The sequence below is a fragment of the Vicugna pacos genome, chromosome 3 (assembly GCF_048564905.1).
Source record: "Vicugna pacos chromosome 3, VicPac4, whole genome shotgun sequence".
Classification (NCBI taxonomy): domain Eukaryota; kingdom Metazoa; phylum Chordata; class Mammalia; order Artiodactyla; family Camelidae; genus Vicugna; species Vicugna pacos.
This window is the reverse complement of record NC_132989.1, coordinates 9,363,399-9,377,830: the sequence shown is the minus strand read 5'-3', so window position 1 is coordinate 9,377,830 and position 14,432 is coordinate 9,363,399.

Genomic DNA, 14,432 nt, shown 5'->3' with positions numbered 1-14,432 from the left:
TATATTTTGTGCTACTAAACAACCAATGGATCACTGAAGAAGTCAAAGAGAAAATCAAAAAATACTTTGAGACAAATGAAAATGAAAACACAATGATCCAAAACCTCTGGGACGCAGCAAAAGCAATTCTAGAAGGAAATTCATAGCGATACAAGCCTACCTCAGGAAACAAGAAAAATCTCAAGTACACAACCCAATCTTACATCTAAAGCAGCTGAAGAAGAACAAACAAAATCCAAAGTTAGAAGAAGAAATCATAGATTAGAGCAGAAATAAATGAAATAGACAAAAAAGAAAAAAAGAGAAGATCAATGAAACTAAAAGCTGATTCTTCGAAAAAATTTTGGAGAACAAATTTTGAAAACAAAATTGATAAACTTTTAGTCAGACTCATCAAGAAAAAAAAGGAGAGGGCTCAAATCAATAAAATCAGAAGTGAAAAAGGAGAAGGTAAAACCGATACCACAGAAATACAAAGGATCGTTAAGAGGCTACTATGAGCAACTATATGCCAATAAAAAGGACAATGTAAAAGAAAGGGACAGTTTCTTAGAAAGCTACAATTTGCCAAGACTGAACCAGGAAGAAATGGACAATACAAATAGACCACTTACCAGCACCGAAATTGAATCAGTAATTTAAAACCTCCCAACAAACAAAAGTCCAGGACCAGGTGGCTTCACAGGAGAATTCTAACAAACATTTAGAGAAGAGTTAACACCGACACTTACTAAACTATTCCAAAAAGTTGCAGAGGAAGGAACATTTCCAAACTCATTTTCTGAGGCCATCATCACCCTGATACCAAAACCAGACAAAGATATCACAAAGAAGAAAATTACAGGCCAACATCACTTACGAATATAGATGCAAAAATCCTCAGCAAAATACTAGCAACTTGACTCCACCGTTGCAGTAAGAGGATCATACGCCACAACCAAGGGGGATTTATCCCAGGGATGCAAGGATTTTTCAATACTCGCTAATCAATGAATGTGACATATCACGTTAATTCACTGAAGAATAAAAACCACATAAACGTCTCAACAGATGCTTTTGATAAATTCAACACCCATTTATTTATGATGAAAACTCTCCAGAAAGTGGGCACAGGTGGAATATACCTCAATATCATAAAGGTCATAAATGACAAACCTACAGCTAGCATCATACGTAAGGGGGAAAAGCTGAAAGCATTTCCTCTAAAATCAGGACCAAGAGAAAGATGTCCACTCTTGCCACTTTTTATTCAACATTGTTTTGGAAGTCCTAGCTGTTGCAATCAGAATAGAAAAAGAAATAACAGAAATCCAAACTGGAAATGAAGAAGTAAAACTGTCACTGTTTGCAGATGACATGATACCATACATAGAAAACCCTAACAAAGCAACCAGAAAACTACTAGAATTCATCAGTAAATTTGGTAAAGTTGTAGGATACAAGATTAATATACAGCAATCAGTTGCATTTCTATACACTAACAAAACAGCAGAAAAAGAAATTAAAGAAAAAATACCATTCACCATCACACCAAAAAGAATAAAATATCTAGGAATAAACCCACCCAAGGAGGCAAAAGATCTGTGCTCTGAAAACTGAGACACTGATGAAAGAAATTGAAGATGACATAAACAAATGGAAAGGTATACTGTGTTCTTGGATTAGAAGAATCAATATTGTTAAAAAGGCCATACTACCCAACGCTCTAAACAGATTCAATGCAATCCCTACCAAATTACCAATGACATTTTTCACAGAGCTGGAATAAAAAATGTGAAAATTTGTATGGAAACACAAAAGATCCCAAATAGCCAAAACAATCTTGAAAGAGAAGAATAGAACTTGGGGAATCATGCTCCCTGACTTCAGACTATACTACAAAGCTACAGTCATCAAAACAATATGTGTACTGGCACAAAAACAGACACAGATCAATGGAACAGGATAGAAATAAACCCACACATGTATGGTTAATTAATTTACAACAAAGGAGGCAAGAATATACAATAGAGAAAAGACAGTCTCTTCAATAAGTGGTGCTGGGAAAACTGGACAGCTACCTGTAAAAGACTGAAACTAGAACATTCTCTGACACCATATACAAAAACTCAAAATGGATTAAAGACTTAAATGTAAGACCAGATACTATAAGACTGCTAGAGGGAAACATTGGCAGAACACTCTTGGACATAAATCACAGCAATATATTTTTTGAACCAGATCTTAGAGTAATGGAAATAAGAACAAAAATAAATGAGGGATCCAATTCAACTTAAAAGCTTTTGCACAGCTAAGAGTATCATCAACAAATTGAAAAGACAAGCTACAGAACGGGAGAAAATATTTACAAATGATGCGACCAACAAGGAACTAATTTCCAAAATATACAAACAGCACATACACCTTAATATCAAAGAAATAAACAACCCAATCAAAAAATGGGCAGAAGACCTAAATAGACATCTCTCCAAAGACATACACATGGCCAACAAACACATGAAAAGATGCTCAACATTACTGATCGTTAGAGAAATGCAGATCAAAACTACGATGAGATACTACCTCACACCAGTCAGAATGGCCATCATTAAAAAGTCCACAAACAATAAATTCTGGAGAGGGTGCGGAGAAAAAGGAACCCTGTTGGTAGGAATGTAAATTGGTGCAGCCACTATAGAAGACAGTGTGAAGGTTCCTTAGAAAACTAAAAATAGATTTACCATATGATCCAGCAATCCCACTCCCAGGCATATACCCAGAGAAAAATATAATTCAAAAAGACACCTGCACCTCAGTGTTCACAGCAGCAATATTTACAATAGCCAAGACATGGAAACAACCCAAATGTCCATCAACAGATGACCGGGTAAATAAGATGTGGTGTATACACACACAATGGAATACTACTTAGTCACAAAAAAGGGTGAAATAATGTCATTTGCAGCATCATGGTTGGACCTGGAGATCATCCTTTTAAGTGCAGTAAGCCAGAAAGGGAAAGAAAAGTGTCATATGATACTGCTTATATGTGGAATCTAAAAAACAAAAAGACACAAATGAACATATCTACAAAACGGAAATGGACTCACATAGATAACAAACTTGTGGTTACCAGGGGCTAAAGAGGATAGGAAGGGATAAATAGGGAATTTGAAAATTGCATCTCTTGGGGAGTGATGGAAATGTTAGCTATCTTGATTGTGGTAGTGGCTTCATTGGTGTATACATCTATCAAAAAAATGTATGGATAGATAGAAAACCAAAAACTAAACACAGATATAAATGTGTGTGTATTTAAAAAAACATGTTTACTGAGGCATAATTGATGAGGATTAAACTGTACATATTTAAAGCATACATTTGAGTTTTGTATATTGCATAAATATACATGAATAAAGCCATGAAGCCATAATCACAATCAAGAAAATAAGCATATCCATTCCCTCCAAAAGTTTCCTCATCCCCAGTTGCAATCCAATCCGCTAACTCCCCCCCACCAAATCCCCTCCCCAGGCAACCACTAATCTTCTTTCTGTCAATGTAGATTAGTTTACATTTTGTAGAATTTTCTATAACTGAAATCATACGGTATGTACTGTTTTTGTCTGTCTTCTTTCTCTTAGCATAATTAGTTCAAGTCATACATGTTGCTTTTTGCATTGATGGTTCATTATTTTTTAGTGCTGAGTAATATTCCTTGGTGTGAATATACTCCAATTTGTTTTTCATTTACCTGCTGATGGGCATTAGTGTTATGAACAGTTTTTGCCTGTGACAAATAAAGCTGCTATAATCACTTGTGTACAAATTTTTTAAATATATAGTAAAACAGTTAAAGATGAAATTATATGGTATCTGGGAATTGTGCAAAATAACTCAGGAATGGGGATATAGTTAAAATAAATTTAGCCGTGAATCAATAATTATAAATTAAGGTAGTATTTCTATTTTGTATTTGTTTGAAATTCTCCATATAAAAAAGCTTAACTAAAAAATCTGACAAATGAAATTTCAGAGAAAGCATTTTAATCAAATCTACCTAAGATAAACCCAATACGAGCCCTAAAAATAATTAAAAGCAGACCCTTGATAGCCACAAAAGATGGCATACAAAGTTTACATTCCCAAACATGCAAACCTGAAATATTTTCTTTCTGCAACTTTTTGTTCAGTCTTACTACACTTGTATCTAACAGATGTCTTCTCTAAGTAACATATTGTTAGGTTTTGTTTCTTACCTAGTCAGAGAAGCTTTGACTTCTGATTGAAGTATTTAAACTATCAACATTTAATTACCAATAGTTGGATTTAAATATACAATTTTCCTTTTTTTTTTTACTTATCTGTTGAGATTTTCATTTTTCATCTTTCATGTCTTATTTTGAATAAAATACATTATTCCATTTTTTCTCATCTGTTTGTCAGCCTTCACTATTCTTTTAGCATTTACCCTAGACATCACAGCACGCATCATTAATGTAGTAAACCAACATAAATTCATTTTACTGCTTCCCAGATAACAGAAGAATTTGTGAACACTATCTCCATGGACCTCCCACATTCTGTACTGATGTCCACATGTATTTTATTTCACTTATATTTCAACCACCACAAGATACTGTTAATGTTGTTTTATACCTAGTCAATATTCCTTTAGATACACCCATGGATTTACCATTTCTTTTTCTCTCAGTCTTTTCTTGTATTTCCAGGTTTCTGTCTGAGATTACATTCCGTCCTTCTGAAGTTTTGTTAATTTTCCTTTCAGTGTGGTTCTCCTAAAGATGAATTCTGTCCTTTTTTGTTTATTTGTGACAGCTTTATGTTTTGACTTCATATTTGAATATCTTCAATGACTATAGTTCATTTTTAGCAGTTTAAAAATGTCATTTAATTACCTTTTGCCTTCCATTACATTTATTTTTATTTTGTTTTATTGTCTCTGGCTGCTTTTATAATCTTCTCTGTGTCTTTGGCTTTTAGCAATTTTACTGTGTGTATTAGTTTTTTTTTTTTTTTTGGTGTATCCTTATTATTCTTTAATCTGTGGCTTGATATTTTTAATCAGTTTGGGGAAATTCTCAGCCAATATTTCTTCAAATATTTTTTCTGTCCCTTTCTTCTCCTCTTATACAGGACTTCCATCGCATGCACAGTCCACCTTTTCACATTGTTCTATATGTCTTTCGTTTTCTGTTTTCTATCCTTCTTCTCGCTATATCTGAAATGTGAATATTTTTTTCCAACCTACCTTCCAGATCACCTATGTTTAATCAGTTGTTAAAGCTATTAATTGTATTCTTAATTTCAGTTGCTACAAGTTTCAGCTCTAGAATGTGTACATAATATAAAAATGAGTTCCAGGTCTCTGGCGACCTTCTCCACTATTTTAACATCTGTACTTGCTAACGCCAATATCTGGGCCACCAGTGAGTCTGTTTCTACTGTATTTTCACCTGAAGCTCTGGACAGTGTTGCTTCTCCAGAGGAGATTTTCTTTTAGCTTCTGGCAGGCAATTAAAACTGAAACTGCTCACCTTAACTCAGTCAAGAACTAAGCAATTCAATGCTGAATTTCAGTCTTCGAAAACCTGATATATTCCTGATTCACCTATATTCCTAGGGTATAGTCACCCCTTCGGGGTCTCAACTGAGCTACAATTTTGGTTTTTTTCCCCTGTCTAGAATAATGAAAACACTAAGTACCAATAATAAAGCCATTATAGATTAACAAATATTTTTATGAAAAACCCTGTTTCCCATAAAAAATTGGTAGAATTACATCATTTTACATTTCTGCAAATATCTTCAACGTTTAGCTTAATAGAGTTGGGATCTGTTACCTGATTCTGCATTCAATCTGTTGCCATATACTGTTTTTGTTCAAGTATATGAAAAAAATTCAGCATCACATAGATGTGTAAGTGAAAATGGAAGAGTGTCTTAACAGTCTTTTCAGATAACTATGGATTTTTCTGTTTGATACTACAGCTAAACTAGAGGAGGAGGGGTTTCTTAATGGTTAGTTGCAATGTGAAATCTGAAACTGTATCAATAAATTTTTTTTTTTACTGTTACATTTATATCTAGTGGTCTGTCTTGCACTTTAAAAGATACTTTACTCATGAACGATGGGTAACATTGTACCTTGGTGATTTGGAAAATATTGGCTAACCAAAATAAACAGATCTTTCCAATGTTGAAACATTGCACCATATGTTAAAAAACACATTTGTTAATATCACCACCATCTCATCCAACAAGTTTAAGTACTGAAAAGATCTCAGACTCTTGGTGGCAAAAATGTGTGTTTGCCAGAACTTGAATTTTCTTATTGGCAGCAAATATCATCAATTTTTTTCTCGAGCTCACTTTTTTCATCTTCAAGACAATGTTTGCCAGGGATAAAGACTGAAAAATAATATATGCAAGGTACTCTTTCAAGTAACAGTGGTGTTGCATGAAATCAGTGGCCACTTCAGCTTGCAACCCAATCACACGTGTGCTCTGGTACCAGTAGAAGCACTTTCTGTGTAGTTCCCATTTTGTCACCCAGAACATTAAAAAGACACGTTTCAAGGATCAAAATTGAATTACTATGTTTTAGCGATTCATCAAGAACGTACTTCGGTGAAACTGGCTGGCATACATAAATGCATATATTTAAATACACACATATACAGTCAATCCTCACTATTCACAGATTCTTATTTGTGATTTTGCCTATTTATTAAATCTTATTTTTAACTCCAAAATCACTACTTGTGGTCCTTTCACGGTCATTCATAGACCCATGCAGTGTGGAGAAAAATTTGAGCCGCCCAACGCACACAGTCCCAGATGAGACAGAACAAGGCAACACTCTGCCTTCTGGTTCGGCTGTTGTCATGTAAACAAATGTCCTTCACACAGTCTATTCATGGATGCTTTCTTGCATTTTTATGCTTTTTCTTGGAGATTCTGCTGTTTAAAATGGCCCTCAAGCACAGTGCTGAAGTGCTGTCTAGCTTTCCTAAGCACAAAAAGGCTGTGACGTGCCTCATGGAGGAAAACATGTGACAGGCAGGCTTCCTTCAGGCACCAATTATTATGCTGTTATCCAAGAGTTCAATGGTAATGAATCAACAATATATATTAAATAAGGTGTCTTTAAACTGAAACACACATATAATAAGGTTATATGCTGACTGGTTGATGAAAATGTCATGATCGGAGGCTCAGAGGGACGTACTCCTACACTTCGTCTACCAGGAATGGGTCAGTGTTCACTGACTCTGCTTGTACTGATTTACCATGGTGAGTAATGAGCATCCCCCATACACATGTATATACGGAAATGTGTTTATGTGTTAAATATACAAATGGTACGTGTATGGCTGTAAAGAATTCAGTGATTACCAGTAAGATCTGGTGCCACTACTTTGATTTTCTCTAAGGTACAAGCAATTTTATACCATTCCTTTATACCATTAGTACAAATGTCAAACATGGTAGAAAAGAACACCTTATTATTATGATGAAAATACTAAGATGTCCCTCGGAGGTTTTAAAAAAAAAAAAGGGTTTCATTACCAAGCAGATTAATTTCTGCCTTAAAATATTTCTGCATTTCCCTGGCACCGTATATATAAAATTTACTGTTGTTACTTTTTATACATTCATGGAGGTTGTGTTTCCAAATGCTTTCAAGATTGTAAATCCCTCAGGACTGTAGTAAGTCTTGACAACAAATATTTAAACAGAAAGAAAAGTCATGCCTTGGTTTTGCTTTGTTTCTTCATTTCTTAATGAGTACTTCTTTGTTCATCCCCTTAATATGATTAATTGTTCCTATGGTATCTCTAGATTACATCCATTGAGATATATCTTAGTTTATACATTACCCATTTACACACTTAAGGCGGAAGATGATTATATCCAGAGCATGACTTGAGGGAGCAATAAATGGAAGAGATAAACTTGGTTTCAGGTGATGGCGAAATAAAATTAAAGGGAAGAGAGACATTTTTTACTTTAAATTACAGATACTATTGCCCAAAGGGAGAAATAGACAAATAGATCACTTATATTGCCTTCATGTCTAAAATGTACTTTGATATGAAAGGAGAAAGGGTTACACTTAAAAAAAAAAAAGGGGTGGGGGAAGAGTAGGCAGTGTGAGTGGATAAAAGACAGAAATTGGAAGTAAGGATTAAAAGTGAAGAAATATTGAGAATTATTAATGGCACATGTTTAGAAGGTGATTTGTACAGGATGTTATCTTTCAACAAAGCCTGTCATTCCAGCCTCATGAAACTCCCTCTGTCACCCCTTTCTTCATGTACTAGTCATGCTATTAGGTTAGTAAAGGTGAGATTTTCATCTTTGATGAGACGAGGCTGTAAATAAACTGAACTGAATTGGTACTGCCCCTCTGGGCTCACAGGTGCTCTGTAAGACCAAGTAACCCGACTGTGGGAAAGGGTACTGACTCTCTCGGAGGGAATGGCTATTCACTCTGGCAATTCTCCTGTAAAATACTAATTATAAGGCAAAGAGTTGGAAATGTTTCCTCTCTTCTCTTTGGGGGATAAGGGGAGAAGGAAGAATGGAACAGTGGGGTATGATTTTGGCCTTGACTCTGGAGCACAAAGTGTCAGCGGTTTTTAACCATGGGAAGCAAACTGGTTTAGGCCACATGGACTAGAGCCAGGAAGGGGTCAAGTTGCCATGCTGGCTGATGCCAGGCAAATGTGATTGTTCTTCCCTGAGTATGTTCCAAATCCCTTCAGTTACAGCTCAGCATTGGGCATGACTTGTCTCAGTTGTACTGGGCCGGGGCAGTGGCGGGGATTGGAGTTAGGAGGGTCTAAGCCAACAGTTAAGCACCTCTGTTGAGCCTGCGCAGGGATGGGACCAAGAGAAAGGGAAAGGAAAGTAGACCCAGGGCAGTCGGGATGCCTTGAGGGTCACCTGCCGCAGAGCCAGCAGCAGGGCTATTGGGGAAGGAGGCCAGCATGGCAGGAACTGAAAACTTATGCCCCTGAGGAAGTGCAGAGAAGGACAGAGGGCCTTCAAGGGGAAGTCACTTCCAGCAGCAAAGCAACAGGGGATCGTGCCTCAAAAGAGTTCTTAACTTCTTCGGCAGCTCTACGGTCAGCAGGTTAGCAGACAAGCTTGGGCTAAGTTTTAATGTCTGTGTTTCTTACAAATCATCTTTTCATTAGGGTTTTAGAGCCTTTACTTGGAAATGAGAAAATGATGCAAGGAAGCGGAGTCTTCGATTCAGTACAAGAGCATCTCCCTGGCTGCACAGCTGCTGGGGTGCTCCCCCTGCGGGACATTCCCTTGAAGGCCTTGCCTTTGTCTCTCCTCCACTGGTTTCCCTAAGACAGGATCAGTGCCGCTCTGGATGGCAACGCACAGCCTTGTGTGTAATGCTAACTTTATTTCGCCAACTTTGAAATTGGTTGTAACAGCCCTTCTTGGCAAACAAAAGCCTCCTACAGCAGACAAACACAATGACTGAGAAAGCTATAAAAAGCACAAGTGAGAAAACTGGATGAAGTTGAAACAGATTTCATCTCTAGGCCTCTGCTGATCTCCACAGTAAATATTAAAGCTAACACGTTTCCTGGCTTTCCTTTGATTATGAGTCACTATTGTTGCTCTGGTTTCCCATCTACTAGTACTTTCTTAGTTGGGATCTTCTAGTAAAACGCTCAAAATGGGCATTTTAGAAGATAAACAGCTCCACCTACTCAGTTTCTAAACTCATAAAGTTGCGAGTCTTCCAGGGCTCACTTGAAATTATACACGTGAAAAATGAGAGTCCTAAAAGCCAGATTTTGGCTTTATAAAATATGCATTAAAATTTTGTTCTATAAAGAAAATAGGCATCTGGAAACTAAGAAAAAAAAATTTACACAGAAGGCTCGTTCAGGAGAAAGCAGTCTGGCTAAAGACAGCTAATGAAATGAACACAAAGATCCATTCCTATAACCTGATCAAGCATTAAACTTCATTCCTACACTAACAGAAACAAGAAAGTTGAAGTAATTAAAATCACTTATTCTGAAAAAGAGAACACTGTGGTCATGATTTTTAACCATCAAACACTGTAAAATCCATTAGCTGGAAAAAAAAGTTTACACTTACTCTATGTAACCCCAAAGGTCTGAATTTAGGTATTATCCAAAAAAGCTATACAGAGAAATAATTTGTCTAAAAACAAGTAAGAACATTATTATCAAAAAAAAGTAACCAATTTTTGAATTGATATTCACTGAAGGTATTTCATCATAAGACACTGATCCTTCATTGGCCCCTCAAACATGAGCTATTAAAATAGGTAAATAATTTCAAGCTTATTTTGTATTTTTAGTTGGAAAAGTCTGTATTGAAAATACAAGTCTTGATTTCTGGATTTCCTAAAGCAACTCTGTCAACTACAGAAATGAAAATCTTTCCACCCATCGTCTGAAAAATCCTCTGACAACCATCCCAATAGACAGAACACAAGTAAAAATCCATTTGTTAAAACTAGGAAACAGATCAATGCTTTAAAGTTCAAGTTATGTGCAGGTAGGGAAATAACCATTTTGAAACCAGCAGAGCCAAGCTGGAGCCCATGTCAGAGCACAGTCCCACACAGAGTGTGTGGGAAACAAGAGGACACAATGGGATGCTAACACTGGTGAACACAGACGAAAGTGCCTCTGTACAAAGACGATCCCACCCCGACTGGCAACGTTCTTATAACAGACCAGTGTATCAGAGCACTGGCTACTGGGAAATAGATGGGAAGGGGTCTAAAATAGCTCAGGCCAGTGTCTGTGTGTGTGTGTGTGTGTGTGTCTGTGTCTGTGTGTCCACGTATGTACAGAGAGGGGAGGTGGAGGTACTCAGCAGGTAAGGAAAAAACCAAAACAATGAAAAATGAACTAGCACAAAATGAATCAGAGAGAAAATGACAGACACAGAAGAGAAGCAAAGACCCCAAAAATATAACTGCAGTCCTTGAAGATCAAAACAAAACAGAACAAAACAAAACAAAAAAACTACCAGTTATGGATTTTAAATGTGAAATAGAACTTATCACCATCCAAATGGAAAAATGATTGAGGAAACTTTGGCAAAGAACTAATGGTCCTTTTATTTACAGATGAAAAATATACTTAATTTTAGATCTGAGACTAAAACAAAGTGGCTAAGTGTAGAAGGAAAGTACATGAATGTTAACTGTTCTGTCAAGGTAGAAATATTACAATTTTTAAAAAGAAAAGAAGAGAAGAAGAAAAAGTATAATAATCATTACCTCAGAGGAGACAGGTGGGTGCTGAGAGGAATTAGTATAAAGATAACCAATAGTACAAAATATATACCTTCCAAAACAAAAACAAGGAATTTGAGAGAAAAGATCACATCGAAAAATACACAGTAAATATGTCAAAATAATATATTTGATGCCAAACTTAACAGTCATGTCAGTAAATATAAAAAAGACTTGATTTACCTATTAGAAGAAAAAGATTTTCATACTGACTCACAAGGAAAAACTTACCAGAATAGAGAGTACAGAAATAAACCCACACATATACAGTCAAATAATCTACAAGGAGCCAAGAATATACAACAGATACCTCTCTCTAGGTATCTGTTGGGGGTTGGTTCCAGGACCTACCACGGATATCAAAATCTGTGGATGCTCAAGTCCCACAGTCAGCCCTCCACATCCACGGGGTCTACAACCTTGGATCCAATCAACCACAGGTCATGTGATCAGTTTGCAGGTTGGCTGATTCCACGGCTGCAGAACCTGCAGACACAGAGCTGACTGTGTGTTTACTGAAAAAAATTCACATATAAGTGGACCCATGCAGTCCAAAAACCCCTGTTTTTCAAGGGTCAACTTTACAATGAGAAAAGGACAATCTCTTCAATAAAATGATGATGGGAAAACTGAACAGCTACACGCAAAAGAATCAAACTGGACCACGACTTTACCCGATACACAAACATGACCTCAAAATGGGTTAAAGACTTGAATTTAAAATCTGAAACCATAAAACTCCTATAACACAACATAGGTTAAGCTCTTTGCCGTAAGTCCAGGCGAAGACTTTTGGGATCAGACACCAAAAACAAAGGCAACAACAAATAAGCAAGTGGGACTACATCGAACTAAAAAGCTTCTGCACAACAAAGGAAACCTCAACAAAACGAAAAGGCAGCCTACTGAATTCACCACACAGCTGAATCCTGCCAACGACCACCTGCGTGACACGAGCCTTGAGATGACCAGAACCTCCCCGGATACCTAGATTGTGGCCTGAAACAGACCCTGAAGCAGAGGATGCAGTTAAGCCTGCCCAGATTTCCTGACCCACAGAAACTGTGAGGTGACAAAATTTTGCCTAAGCCACGAAGTTTTAGGGTAACATGTTAATTGTGATTCTTTTTTGGATCTGTAGGAAACAAACCACAGATACAAAAGGCAGTGCTTGGACAATTAGAGACGTTTGATTTTGCATATGCGGTATTGATGTGGAACTTCTTTGATGTAGTAATACTGTCGGGGCTCTGTAAGGAAAAAAAAAACTCTTAGGCGACGTGTGCTGAAATATTTAGGGGTAAATGCTTTCAAGTAGTTCAACCAACAAAAGCGCAACAAAATGCACCCATAAATAAGTGTGTGGCTGAGTGTGTATATGGAAAGAGAGGGAGCAGAATGCTAATAATTTGTAAAAGTACATAAAAGGCATATGGATGGTCATTGTGTGCATCAATATTAGGTAAATTATTATATAGTTTCAAAATAACACTGTATAAATTAAAATTTAAATTCTTTTAAATTAAATTAAATTAAATTAAGACTCTTCTGTAGGTTTTTAATTCTTCAAACTAGAAGTTTATGTATTTAGGATGAATATTGCTGGAATTTTCCAGTATCAAAACAGAATTTGTGAAAATGATTCCATGGTGAGGGACTGACTCCAGAGCCCTCCCCAGTCAGCCCTCAGCCCTCAGCGCAGCTGGAAGGCACTGTGGAAATAAGGCCTCACGAAGAACACAGAAAGCCACTAAAATAAATCACCTTGAAGGTCTTATTCCATCCTGAGCATCTACGATCTTATGCTTCTTGACTCACTGTAAAATTTGTTCACGACTCGATGGCTTTGCCTTTATGTAAAAACCACCCTCAACCACTTGAAGTCCCACACCTTCCAGGAAAAGCTACTAGAGAGCTAATTAAGTATTTTGAGCAAAAATGAAGCTCTCCTACCTCCAATTTTCTTCCATTTAGGGAGTGCATTAGGACTCCCCTGAGAATCTGGTTCAAATGCAGATTCTGATTCAGTAGGTCTGGAGGGGGGTTTAAAAGCCTGCATTTCTACTAAGTTCCCAGGTGAGGCTGCGACCGCTGCGGCAAGGACCACGTTCCGAGCTGCAGGGCCTCAGTGCAGCTTCTCAGCAGACTGTCATTTAAAGTGAAGTTCAACTCTCAGTCATTCCAGTGCTAGTAATTTACCTGTGGATTCACTTTGTCAAGAAAGGAAAAACAGACACAGAAAGGGATTTGCTATAACAATCATATAATTGCAAAAGAAAAAAAAAATAGAAACACTCAATGTCCATCAACAGGAGAATGACTGAATTATGGTTTATCCGTATAAGGCAATGCACGTCACTTTTTAAAAGCTGCCTACCTGTGATCCAACCATTCTAACTCTCAGTGTTTTCCCAAGAGAAATAAAACACTCCCTCTCAAAAAAACAAAAACAAAAAACAAAAAACCTATGCAAGTATGTTTATAACAGATTCACTCACAATTGCCAAAAATTGTTAAGTCCAAGAGCCTACAAATAGGAAAATGGGTGAGCAAACTGTGGTGTAGTCATACAATGTAGTACTACTCAGCAACTGTAAAAACAATAAAGAAGTAAAACAAAAAGCAGGCTACTGCTACCCTCAACAGCATGGATGAATCTCTAACACATCATACTGAGTTGAAAGAAGACTTACATAATTTCCTATTTCTTGATAGGGATTTGAGTCACAAAGGCGGGTGCATGTATCAAAACTCATCGCATGTTACACTTAAGGTTTGTGAATTTCCTTTTATGTAAAACTTATCTCCCCACAGGAAAAATGGAGGCCAATGTTGAACTCTAGTTAATGATACTCATAGGAAGTATTCAGGGGTAAGTGAATCACTGTCTGCCACTTTAAATGTATCAAAAAATAAAATGGACTGTGAGACAGAGGGATGGATGTGTGATAGTGAAGTAAAATGTTAATGATGGAATTTATGTAGTGGGTCACATTTCTTTAACCTTCCTGCATGTTTAATTTCTTTTCATACTGAACTGTTGGGAAAAGTGAGAAAGATGTCTGTGGACATGGAAAGATTAGCAAGCAATATAGTTATGTGGAGAAAAATAAGATACAGG